The sequence below is a fragment of the Peromyscus californicus genome, unplaced genomic scaffold, assembly GCF_007827085.1.
Source record: "Peromyscus californicus insignis strain IS unplaced genomic scaffold, ASM782708v3 Scaffold_10__1_contigs__length_136768540, whole genome shotgun sequence".
Lineage (NCBI taxonomy): Eukaryota > Metazoa > Chordata > Mammalia > Rodentia > Cricetidae > Peromyscus > Peromyscus californicus.
Window position 1 is genome coordinate 94,713,303 of NW_026294391.1, and position 11,646 is coordinate 94,724,948.

Consider the following 11,646-nt stretch of genomic DNA (forward strand, 5'->3'; position numbering starts at 1 on the left):
GCAGTCTAACTGATTTTCCTCATCTGCAACTTTTTTTTTTATCTTAATTCGCTATCACATGAGAGGGGATGTCACTAATTCAATGCAAATCAGCACATCTTGAAAACAACTAAAATGAGTAAAGGATGAGCTAATTAGCTTCCTAACGGGGAAGGTTTTAATTGAACTTTTCTCTAACAACCTTCATCAAAGTTTCCAGGACAACTTCAAAAAAGATGTCAAACCTGGCCCATATTTGTATCACCTTAAAATAATTCTCAATATACAGAAACACAGAAAGCTGATTTCTCTTCAATGCTGTTAACACTCAGGCCACTACATTTTCTGATGTCAGCAATCCCCTTCCCACAAATATTCCAAGTATGCACCACCGTCATTCCCCTCTCAATTATGTGGTTTCTCTGCTCCTTTACTGAGTGAGTCCAGGCCTCTCGGATAATGAGAAGCATGTGCTGGGAAAAAATGCTCTTAAAAATACATACATCAGTTTCATCTGCATCATAAAGTGGGGAGCCAATCACTTGTCCATATCAAAAGTATCAAAATGTAAAGTTTACTATGGGATATTATAAGAAGGGAAAAGATCAGCATCAGTGTGTAAAGGTGACTAGTTATTGTAATCTAAAACAACACCAATAAATATAAGGGAGATACCCCCCAAAATCCACCCTTTCTAGCTTGGCCACATTTATATTTCATGTTATCTTAATGTTGCCTTTGGGGGTATTTAAGTTCTGACATACACATGGAAATGAGCCACGGATTGTACAGCAAGCATAAATATTCCAGCATTAATAAAAAGCAGCTGTGCACAAAACACTACAATAGCTGGGTTTCAGTTACTGGCTATCGCCAGTATTTGTCACAGGCAAATACTACTCAAAACTTTCCCCCTTAAAACCGACACATCAAACTTGGCTTTACTCAAACAGTTTGAAGGTGCTTGCAAGAATTCACTGGTCACTAGGGTGCGTTCCAACTAATGTCTCTTTCTTAAACTATTTTCCTCATCCTGATAGTCACTACTGTCCTCCTATTTTACCTCAACCTATCACAGAGTATGAAAATGTTTAATGTTCTTAAACATTGAGAGGGTCAATAACACAAATGTAGGGTCAATCTTAATTATACTCAGTAAGGCTACAGGGCACCAAAAAGCACTGTATGCTCTCAGAGAGGAAAAGCGCATTAAACATGAACACCTGCTCAGGACCGTATACTAAGCCTGCTCTGCCATCATGCAAACACCTTTCATCCAATGACCTCAAAGCGTGTGCCCAATATGAAGCATGCCTAAACACCTCTGTGAAGTATTAATATCCTCTCTTCCCAGAAGGGTAACTGAAGCTTAGAGCAGCTAATTCAGCTCCCCTTGGTCACATGGCAAGTCAGAGAGGGGCTGGGCAGAGAATCCCAAATCCTGGCATCAAGTCACACAGACTAATGCCATTTCAGGCAGCCAGAGAAAGAGTGAAAGTGACTTCACAAATGTCAAGAGGTGGGGACAGAGAGACAGGGATTGATTTGCATTAGGAACTATTACCAAGTAAATCCACCTGCATTTCTTCTCCCAGAAGCACAAAGTATGAAACACGTGCCTGTACTTCACTTGGAAACTTCTACATGGATTTGACTTAGATTTCGCTATTTATATATTGGCTGAAAAAATTTCCATTCAATTTGTGAAGAGCCACTAGTTTACCAGGAATGAGTCTATCAAAAATCAGATATCACACACAGACTATATCTTATTTATTAAAAGATAATTAAAGGTCCATGAAACTTAGGTTTCTCTATGTACTGAAGGTCTCAAATAAAGTAACCCTTTGTGTGTGGACCACTCTACTGTACCTATATGTGGTGTGCTTAGTTGCCTACAAACTTTAGTTTTCTCGATTTTTTTCCCCAGTCTGAAAACACTATTTTTGAAGCTGTCAAACAGGCATCATATCAGGGCCTTCCTGCTCCCCTTTTCTCATTCTGGATCCTTCAGAGTCCACCCCCATTGATATTATCTTGAGATATCATGATGCAGCAATTTAAAACTAAATTTCCACTGCTTTAGACAAGTAGACATTGGGTTTTGGTTTGGTTTTTCTTTAAGTGGAAGAGTGTAAACAGAGGGCAGAAGAATAGCATTAATGGGCTTGCTACATACACAAATGAAGTATTTCTAAGTCCCAGAAAGTGTTTAGAGCTCACTTAAACCTATTTGTCCATCCTGGAATTCTGGGAACAAAATCAAAATGTATGAGATTCTTCACTTGTGCTCCCTTTGCTTCTTTTGTTTGTTTGCTTTTGTTGTTGTTGTTTTTCGAGACAAGGTTTCTCCGTGTAGTTTTGGTGACTGTCCTGGATCTCGCTCTGTAGGCCAGGCTGGCCTTGAACCCACAGAGATCCGCCTGGCTCTGCCTCCCGAGTGCTGGGATTAAAGGTGTGTGTCACCACTTCCCGGCCTTAGAAAATGTTTATGGTTCCTTTTGCTTCTTACTCCATTACTCTGCACCAGCTTACAAAGCTTTGTCTGTGACACAGTCTTACCTAAAGGCAACATTACATACTGCTATGATCCAAACTATGGAAAATTCACATTAGCAGAGGGACCAGGGAAAAACTTAATGGGATTCTTGAAGTTTCGTCCAGAGTCTTGAGTTTATTATTTGATACCGCTAAAATATAAAGCCCGTTTCTATAGATACATTATTACAGACTCATCCCCACCCCACCCCACCCCTCACCCACCCACACAGGGTGAGTACAGGATTGTAGTGAAGCCTCAAAAGACAATCATGAACTTTTGAGAAATGACAGTCAAAAATCACCCTGTCCAATCCCCACAATGTAAAGTGGAGGAGACCCTGCTAAAGCCCAGGTTCCTCTCCCCAAACGACTCACCTGGAAAACCTATCACAGACTCATATTTAAAATGATACCCGTGGCTGTTATTTGCAAAAACAATAAACAAACAAACAAACAAACAAAAAACAACGTTCTAGGTCCTTGGGCTAGTCAAATATAATAACTGGAAAGAAAATATTTTATCAAAATGAGGTGGAGAGTCTCATCCTTAGACATTCAAAATCTGAAAAGTTAGATTTGTTCCAGAAAGTAATGCTAACTGCTTCCTACAAGCATGTGTGGGCTGAGTCTAATGCAGCCAGCATTATTACAAGCCAGAATGATATAGACAATTAACTCCATACCGTATAACAAAAGGCTTCAAAAGCCCAATAATAGCCTCATTTAGTTCAGGCAATAATCAACACAGCAAATGCTAATGTAGTCCTTTATGCAATAAATATGGTCCTGAGAAAGCCCAGTTATATTGAGGTGTTCTTTTTTTTCTTTTAACCTAGCAAGTCATAGTTTAAAGACACTTAACTAGGAAAGCTAGTTCTGTTCAAGGGAGCCTGTGTAGATGCTTTTATAAAGCAAATGACCTTCTACTTTCTTTCATTTTCTTTCTTTCTTTCTTTTTTTGTTCAGATTGTGTGTGGTGTATGTGGAAGGGGCAACTTCCTTAGAAAGGGTCAGAAACCCACCATGGAGGAGAGTAATGCGGTATCTCAGCCTGTTTAATACCCCCTTAGTTCCTGCAACTAAATTCTAACCTTTGACTTGGGGGTGGGAACCTAGATTTTTGGACCAAAGTCCACAAAAGGCAACAAGGAATGAAAAGTAATGCTAAAGACAACACATCATAGTAAAACACCAACAAAAATTCCTGGGGACAGGAAATCAATAGATCACAATTCTAAACAAATTGGTTCAGTCCCCAGCTAATTAACTTGTCATGCAGATCTCTAAACCCACTGAATCCATGGGAGAAGGAGGTGATGTAATAGGAGATTTGGAAACATTTACCATCCTAAAAGGCTAGGCCCGACCACACACACCTCTCTCCACCCCTTTCAGTGGGTTTAAGCTGGGCTTAATGGGTGCAAAGGACAATTTCTACCAGACAGTCCTGAAGAATAGACTGTTCTCATGCATTCCAAATGTTCAGTCTCCATGGAGGAGGCTACCTGGCCACAAGCATTTCCCAAGAGGGACTATATCCTCTACTCCTCCTCACTGGTAACACTCCCTCTGTCCCAAACAAAACAAAACTGCAAACCATCCTGAGAACTTGGTGGTGGGGTGTGATTTTTCTGGGATAAAGGAAAAGAAATGTTAAGAGGGGAGCAGGAGGGTGTGAGAAACTCCTCTTGTCTCCAAATGGAAAATAAGCCTAAAAAACTGGATCAAAAGAAGTTGGGGGGAAGGGCTGCTTAATTACAAAGACACCCTTTTAAAGAAGGCACAGGCCCTGGGAGAGAGCTCTTCGGAGAGGCCCAGAAGCAGATGTACCCACTTAGAATGCTGGCACTCAATGGGACCTCAAAGTCAAAGTATCCATCCCTCGCTCTTCCTATTAGCATTCTGGAGTCTAGTTCATTCTATACAAATAGAGAATGAAGGAAAGACGACCTCAGAAAACTCCTTGAGTTAGTCATTAGTCTAATAAACCTTAGTTCATAAATGAAAAAGTACACTTTAAGGTCCAAATCTCAATGTCAAATATGAATTGCTAAAAATCTCTTTTTAAACTATTTTTCATCCAGGAAAGGAATTTACGATGCCCATGTAAAACTTACTGTACATACAGGTGGAGTTACAGGCTTACTTTGCACCTAGGCTGTGAATTAGAAAGAAGAAAAAAAAAACTTTCAATTTTACAGAGACACAAACTTTTCCAAAGAAAGAAGTAACTAACTTAAAATGAAGTATGATGTAGCGCCAGAAAGTGTCTGTAAATGACACCAGGCAAACCCATACAGAATAGTTGGAACCTGAGTTATCGTCTGTAAATAGATGCAACTACTCTACAACCACCTGGCTATTAAAATGTCCCAGGGCAGTTTTAAAATTTCGTCTGGTCAGGCCAGCCGTTTCCTCCCAGCTGATCTGAAACATGATAGCCTTTAAAATTGTCACCGTGTAACATTGTAACATCCCTTCTCTACCTTCCTAACTTCTCACCGGACCCTCACCCCAGTTAAAATCAACCATAGAAAATTAGTTTAAAATATATGTAAATGATTTGTTCCCTAAAGAATAAGCAATAGACTGGGGGCATCTCAGTAACAAGTCTTTCAACACAACCAGTCTCATAAGCTTGTGGGACTTGCCCAACCTAAGAGAGGTAGGAGATAGGTGACAATTTACCCCATGTCCAAAATGGCATTTCTGACTATTCTTAGCTACTGAATGAGGGTACTGAAAGGTCTGAGGAGGCTTCACAAAAGCTGACCCGAGAAAGAAAGTTTCACGTGGCCAAACCCAAGAAGACTTACATGTCCTTAGCCCTTCATCACTAGAGATTATGGTGATTATTTTTCTCTCTAAATGGGAAGAAAAGGATATAGTCATACAAGTTTTAAACTGTCTCCTGACATCGACTCTTCATGGAGGCAAGGGACATTAACAGAAAAGGCTTTCTCAAATCTTTCCCGTTCACCTTTCATTAATTTGTATTCAGTCTCTTGCTGAAAATTATTAGCATACTATTATTTATTAGTGGCAATCATCAGGGACTGCTCACAGTCTATAAAATCTGTCATTTTTCCTACTCCTGTCCCTTCTCTTCATTTTCACCTATCTATGAAGATAATCTTGCTGTTGGTGAACTGAAGTGCCCAAGGCTCGGACCTTAAAACAAACACCTGCGTGATCTTGCAAAACTACGTATTAAACTCTTCAGATCTTACGAAGCAAATAACGGCTGAATCCGCTTCCTGAACCTCACCACCACCACCACCACCACCACCACCACCACAGAAACACACATGCGTGCATAAAGCGTGCAGCTGTGTGGTACATTACTTCCACATTTTAAAACTTGAAGAATTCATGGCCCTGGGGTCAGGGAGGGTGAGCTCCCACCCCAAGCCTAAGCACTTAAAAGAAAGCTATCTAGCTATCTGAGATAAGGGGCAAGCCTGCAAGCAGGACTAAAGGCAGACCTCAGAGTCCCTAACTTAGTTAAGGTCTTTAGTTCCTTCAGTGACCAATTCAGTAGGGACCTACAAGAACCCGGGGAGGCAATAAAGGAGCGTCAGCCGTGGTACCTTCCAGCATCTTCTCCTAGAAGTAGAAGAGGAGTCCATACTTTTAAACTGTTTTAAACTTCTTGCACATCTCAGGAAACTCAAGGCCAACAGCAAAGAAAGTAGAACATACAGGCAATCCCCACAGGCACATATAAAAACCCACTCACAAATAAGGGCATGATCAAGTTCATAACACCACAGACTACTGCCCCAGTTCCCTGCAAAAAGTAACGACGTTTCTCCTACCCCTGAAGGCAATGAAGACAAGGTGACGACTCTCTCTGCTGGCTCAAGTGGGTTCGGTCCCGGGCCAGAGGCCGGGGATGGGGAGGGAGGAAGCCCCCGGTCCCGGCTACTCCCCACCTCGCTGCTCCCTCGGGTCTCTCCTTGGTCGCAGTGGACAGGCAAGCAGGATACCGGGCCGGAGGGTGGAGCAGCGGATAGTGGTAGGCGAGAAAGGCTGGAGGTGGTGGTGAGGGGGGGAAGGCAGTGAGAACTAAGAGAAGAGACGAAAGAGAACGGAGACAGAGACGGAGGAGTAATTCAGGGGTCTACCAGCGAACGCAGTCGGAACGCTCCTCGGAAGGAAGGGGCGTGACTGCGATGAAGGCAGCTCCTGAGCAAAGGATGGGAGGTAGAAGAGGGGAGGAACGGGTGCCTTTTCTTCTGGCGGTGAGCAGCTAGGACCGCCCAGAAGGAGGGAGGTGGAGGAGGGAATGGGCAGGGCCGAGGGCGGGGCCAGCAGGGCGGGAGGCGGGCGGGAGGCCTGCACGAGCCCGGCGGGCAAAGGGGAGGAGGCGGCGCCCCAGGCGGAGAGACGGCCTTTGGGCGGGGAACTTTCAAACAATTGATCAGCTACGTTTGGGAGTCCAGGAGAGAGCCGGGATAACTCGCTGGCTCTCGTCCTCCCACGCGCTGGACTCGACTTGGTGGCGGTAGTGCTGATAGTGTTTGCAGGAATTAAAGCGGGAGAAAGGCACGGGGTTTGTCTTTTTGTTTGTTTTCATTTTTTCCAAGACTTTAATCATCCAGGGCGACAGCGCAGCAGAGTAGCGTGGGAGAGTCAGCGAAGGTCCCCGCCCCATCGCGGGAGGAAGAAAAAATCGTAGAAATGCAGAAAAAGCAGCACGGAACCAAAGCCAGCTTCACAAAATTGAAGGAGCAGCTCTCCTTCGTACCCCCCCCCCATCCCCGCCCCACACCTCCCTGTTTCCTTTGACCAACTGGCAGCCCGCTCAAGTCAAAGTCCACAAGATCCCCCTCTTTACTTCCGCCACCCCTCCCCCCCCAGCCTCAACCTTCTTACACCTTCCCCTGCCTCCTGCCCCAAATCTCGACCCGGGTCCTTGCCCCCTCCTAGAGGCCGGCCACTGGGGCACGAGGGGTGGGCGGGGCTTGGAGGAAGCTCCGCCTCTTGGGCAAGCGGAGAGCGCTTGCCTCGGCAGAGCCGGCCCTGAGTAGGTTCCACCCACCATTCTTTTGCATCTATTCATTGGCCAGTCACGCCTGCTATTGGTCTACGATTGGTCCTTTCAGTCGCCAATCTCATACTTGGATCCCACCCGCCCTCAAAATTAATAAAACTAAACAAGAGACTATTGTCTAGCTCTCTGTGCTCCCCTAGCCTCTGAGAATAGATAGACGAGACGGTTGACTTCTCAGTCTGGTGAAAGGGGTGTTCGCCAACTGTGATATAACTTTTTATTTAAATCACTGTCCAACTCTCCGGGAATAGGTAACTTTTCCCTCTTAATTCATTAAACCAGGAAAGGGAAAGTACATGAAGTGTCAATGTGGTGCACACATTTCCTGGCTGCGGAAAATTCATATTGCTCGGAGAGTTGAGTACAACAACATCGTGGAACACGGGATGAGGGGTAGGGATCTACAATTTAACATCTGAGTAGAAGAAAACACAAGGAAGCAGTAAAGGGGAAATCTAAATAACAAGGAAGTTGAACCAAAGGAAGAATTCACTCTGGGCTCTGGCATATATTACTTAGCTGTGAGTTTTTAAAGGACTAATTTTCTTATCTATAAGAAAATCCTATAAGGCATGTACTAGGTTCTTAGTGGTACAGATGTGAAAATAAAATACAATGTATGTTTAAAAAAAAAAACCTCTATAAATCACTCCACACTTATGCGATTCACATGGTGGAGACTCCAGCTCATGTGTTTAAGCATTTATATCCAGGCTTGGAAGTTCTGTGGTTTTATTTTGAAAAGCCAACTCTTTTCCTATACTTTTGAGGGTGGATATGAAGTTGGCTCCCTGCAGTTAGAATAATAAATTACCCCTCTTCTAACCAGGGTGGGTGAGATTTCTTTTGCAAACAGTTTTGCAGTTTCACCAGGACCTAAAGCTATTGTGGTGCTGATGCTGAAAGAGGAAATCATGCTGTGTATCACTAAAGTGAACTTGACAAACAGATATGAGGAAAGATTTTCCATGGAAACCACCATTCTCTATACATCTGTACTTCTTAGAAAACATTTGAGTTGGAAACAAATAAAAGTATAAAGGCTCCCATCCATTCAGAGCTGTTATAATGAAGTCATGCCAATGAAAGTGGGGCATCCAATTCCAGCCTACCCAATGGGAGCCTTGGGAGGTGCCATGGATCAAGGCAACCCAAAGAAGGTATGCTCAAAAGAAACACTGTTTCATGACAAAAGTGTCCTAATATCCCTCTGGGTATATGAAAGGTAGCAGGTGGGTGGCTTGCTGCAGAGTGTACAGCCTGTTCTGCTAGGAGCTGCTGATTCAGAGGCTGGCATTGTAGCAAAATGGATTCTGAGTAGGATTCACTCTATGTGTGAAGAGAGGTTACTTGGGTGATTTTTTTCATGGGGAAAGTAATTTTTTTGTGTGTGTTTAATTGTCTAGAATTGTCTAGTTTATGAGGCAGGGTTGTTCTGTATTTAGAAGCATGGACACAGGAACTAAAGTGATGTGACTATCCGGAGGGATTGCTACTGATCATAACTATGAAAGGAAACTTGTTAACTCCACAATGCAGTTAAAATGGAAAAAGTAAAACATGCACATAGAAAGATGAAAGTAAAATGAGAAGGGATGTGACCAGTGGTGAGTTTTGGTTTTTGTTTGTTTGTTTTGTTTTGTTTTGTTTTCTCTCTTACAGATAGACTCACAGCATACCTGGGATTTGTTTATTCAATGATGTATCTTCAATGGCCTTCCAGATCAGGAACACTACCTTTACCTCCACTTTGTTCTGAACTCAACCAAAACCTTTTCACTCAGTTTTTTTTACTAAGAGGGCCCTTTCCAGTCTTGTGTCACCACAGAAAAATAAATTGCAGTAGCAAAAGCCTGTGGATTCAGTGTGATATGCCAGCTCCTATGCTTGAAGTTGCCGTCTAAAACATATCCAATATGCCTTCCCCACAGCTATTGGAGCCTTTAAATGTAAACCTTGGATCCTGACTCGCCAACAAATTGAAATTTTGCTGGTGAATCAGGAGATGTGTGAGTCATTTATGACTTAGCCTGGGGCAAACAATAGGTTTTTAGGTAAGTCTGTTTCCCCCTCTGGAGTCTTCCAAGTGTCTTTAAGGTCTTGGGCGATCCTCCTCTCCCACCATGCAAGACTTCCTCTGTGTTTTTACCCTGCAAACCTTTCAGTTTGTTTAAACTGAGTTTGAATTTATAAAGCTCTGCATTGCCTGCTCTACTTAAAAGGGAAGGAGAGGGCAACATCAACAAACATAGACTGAAGTGCTATTAGGGACAGGACTAAAAAAACAAAAAGGTACGAGACTTGGCTCCTGCCTTCCAGCAGATATACATAAAAAGACAACTAGCAAGTGTGTGCTAAGTGCTAAATGAGCGGTATTGAAGGTAAAAGCTGGGGACGTTAAGAGCAGGGAGTGACAACTAAGTTTCAGAGAGTGAGTTTATACAGCAAACTATGCCACACACATTTAACTAATCCCTACAGCATCCCTGTGTCTTCAAGACTTGCCTATAAAACATGGAAAGCCCTCTGGGGGATACCAGGAGAATTAGCCACTAGCTGTAAAACACCTGTGTAAAGACACTGGGTTACTGAAGTACTACACATTAAAAAGTGTCTTACTATATGGGGGGGGAGAGGACATTTTCATCTGAGAACTAAAGATTCCTCATTCCATGCTATGTACCCAGTTTGACCTTTTTCATAAAATGAAATTCCTCCTTTAGTGCAGAAAAAGAAAACAGTCCATCAAAAATAAATATCATCCTTGGAAATACTATATGAAATGAAGTTAGCCAACCACAAAAGGGTAAATGTGTGGTTGTACTTACATGAAGGAGGACCTACAAGGTGAAAATTCATAGAGAAAGCAAATAGAGGAGTAATAAAAGTGTGGTGGAGAAGATGGTGCTTTGTAGGAAGAGTTTCCATTTAGAAGCTTGAAGAAGTTTGGAAAAGATAGTGCTGATACGTGCACAATGTTTTAATTTTACATGTCCTTAAAATCAATACAATGATGTCCACTACCATGAATAGATGATGGGAGTCATGTAAGGGGGGCAGCTGTAACAGGACCATAGGTCACACAGACCCATCTTAGGACTTCTGTCTTTTCGAGAGAAATTAAAAGTCACATGTACCTCATGGAAAATTTCATTTTTAAAGTTTTGTCAACTAAGGATTGTCTTAATAAGAAGTCTGTCTTTCACATCTAAAGTTTTGTCTGACCTACAGGGCAAACAGAAAGTAGAGTGAGGTGTATAGTCTGTTCTTCAATGCCTGCCATGTTCTTGAAAGAAAGACCATAAAAGCACAGTGCTTTGCATTGAGTGACATTCTCCTCCACCCACAAAGTAACTGGGAGTGTGAAATGAGCACATCTTCCTCTAATTGCCTTGTGAACAACTACATCATTTCAACGCATTTAGGAACAAAAGCAGAAGCAAGCACATACACTACAGGCAAGTAAATCCTACGGATTGTATTTATCTCGTTACACACAGTTCTGCCCCTTTCCCCCCTCAACTCCTGGAAGAGAGCCTAAGACAAATTAGAAAAAATGCTGAAAATCTGCCTTCTCCAGGGCAGCCCCGTAAAGCTCGGGTTTCGAACATGCAGATGCCAGCTGACCACAAAAGAGTAGCCTTGTCTGAACAGGACAGGAACCAAAGGCGTGCATGCACATGCACATACACACACACATACACACACACACACACACGCACACACGCACGCATGCACGCACACAATCCAGACTCAGGAAGTTTGAAGCCTGATCCATGTGTAGAAAACAGCAATGTGGGAATTCAGGAAACAACAGCAGAACCAGGTCCAAGGCCAAGACCTGCTCAGCATTGGAGAGCCAAGTTACTCCTGGGGTACTTGTGAGCCTCAGGATTTTGGAAGTAAATCAAATGTAGAGAAATATAACTGCCTGCAAGTCTATTCCCCAAATACCTCCTAGGGTCTTGTTTGACTAACCTGGGTTCACCTCTTTATGATTTATGCAGGGCTTCACTTCAGTTTAACTAAATACCACATCTCCTTCAGCAGTTTGAATTTCTGCAAAAGTC

The 11,646-nt window shown here is 42.9% G+C and overlaps 1 protein-coding gene across 5 annotated transcripts in view; it reads right to left on the reverse strand.

The window, feature by feature from the left end:
* The window catches only part of Amot (angiomotin), a 60,657-nt gene extending 53,882 nt beyond the window's left edge, over positions 1-6,775 (reverse strand). For 4 of the 5 annotated variants that reach the window (XM_052737715.1, XM_052737734.1, XM_052737707.1 and 1 more), the window contains exon 1: positions 6,339-6,775. The gene's annotated coding sequence lies outside the window, so the exon portion shown is untranslated. The remainder of the gene's footprint in view (positions 1-6,338) is intronic. The other variant, XM_052737724.1, reaches the window with a different exon arrangement.
* Between the last annotated feature and the right edge of the window lie 4,871 nt (positions 6,776-11,646).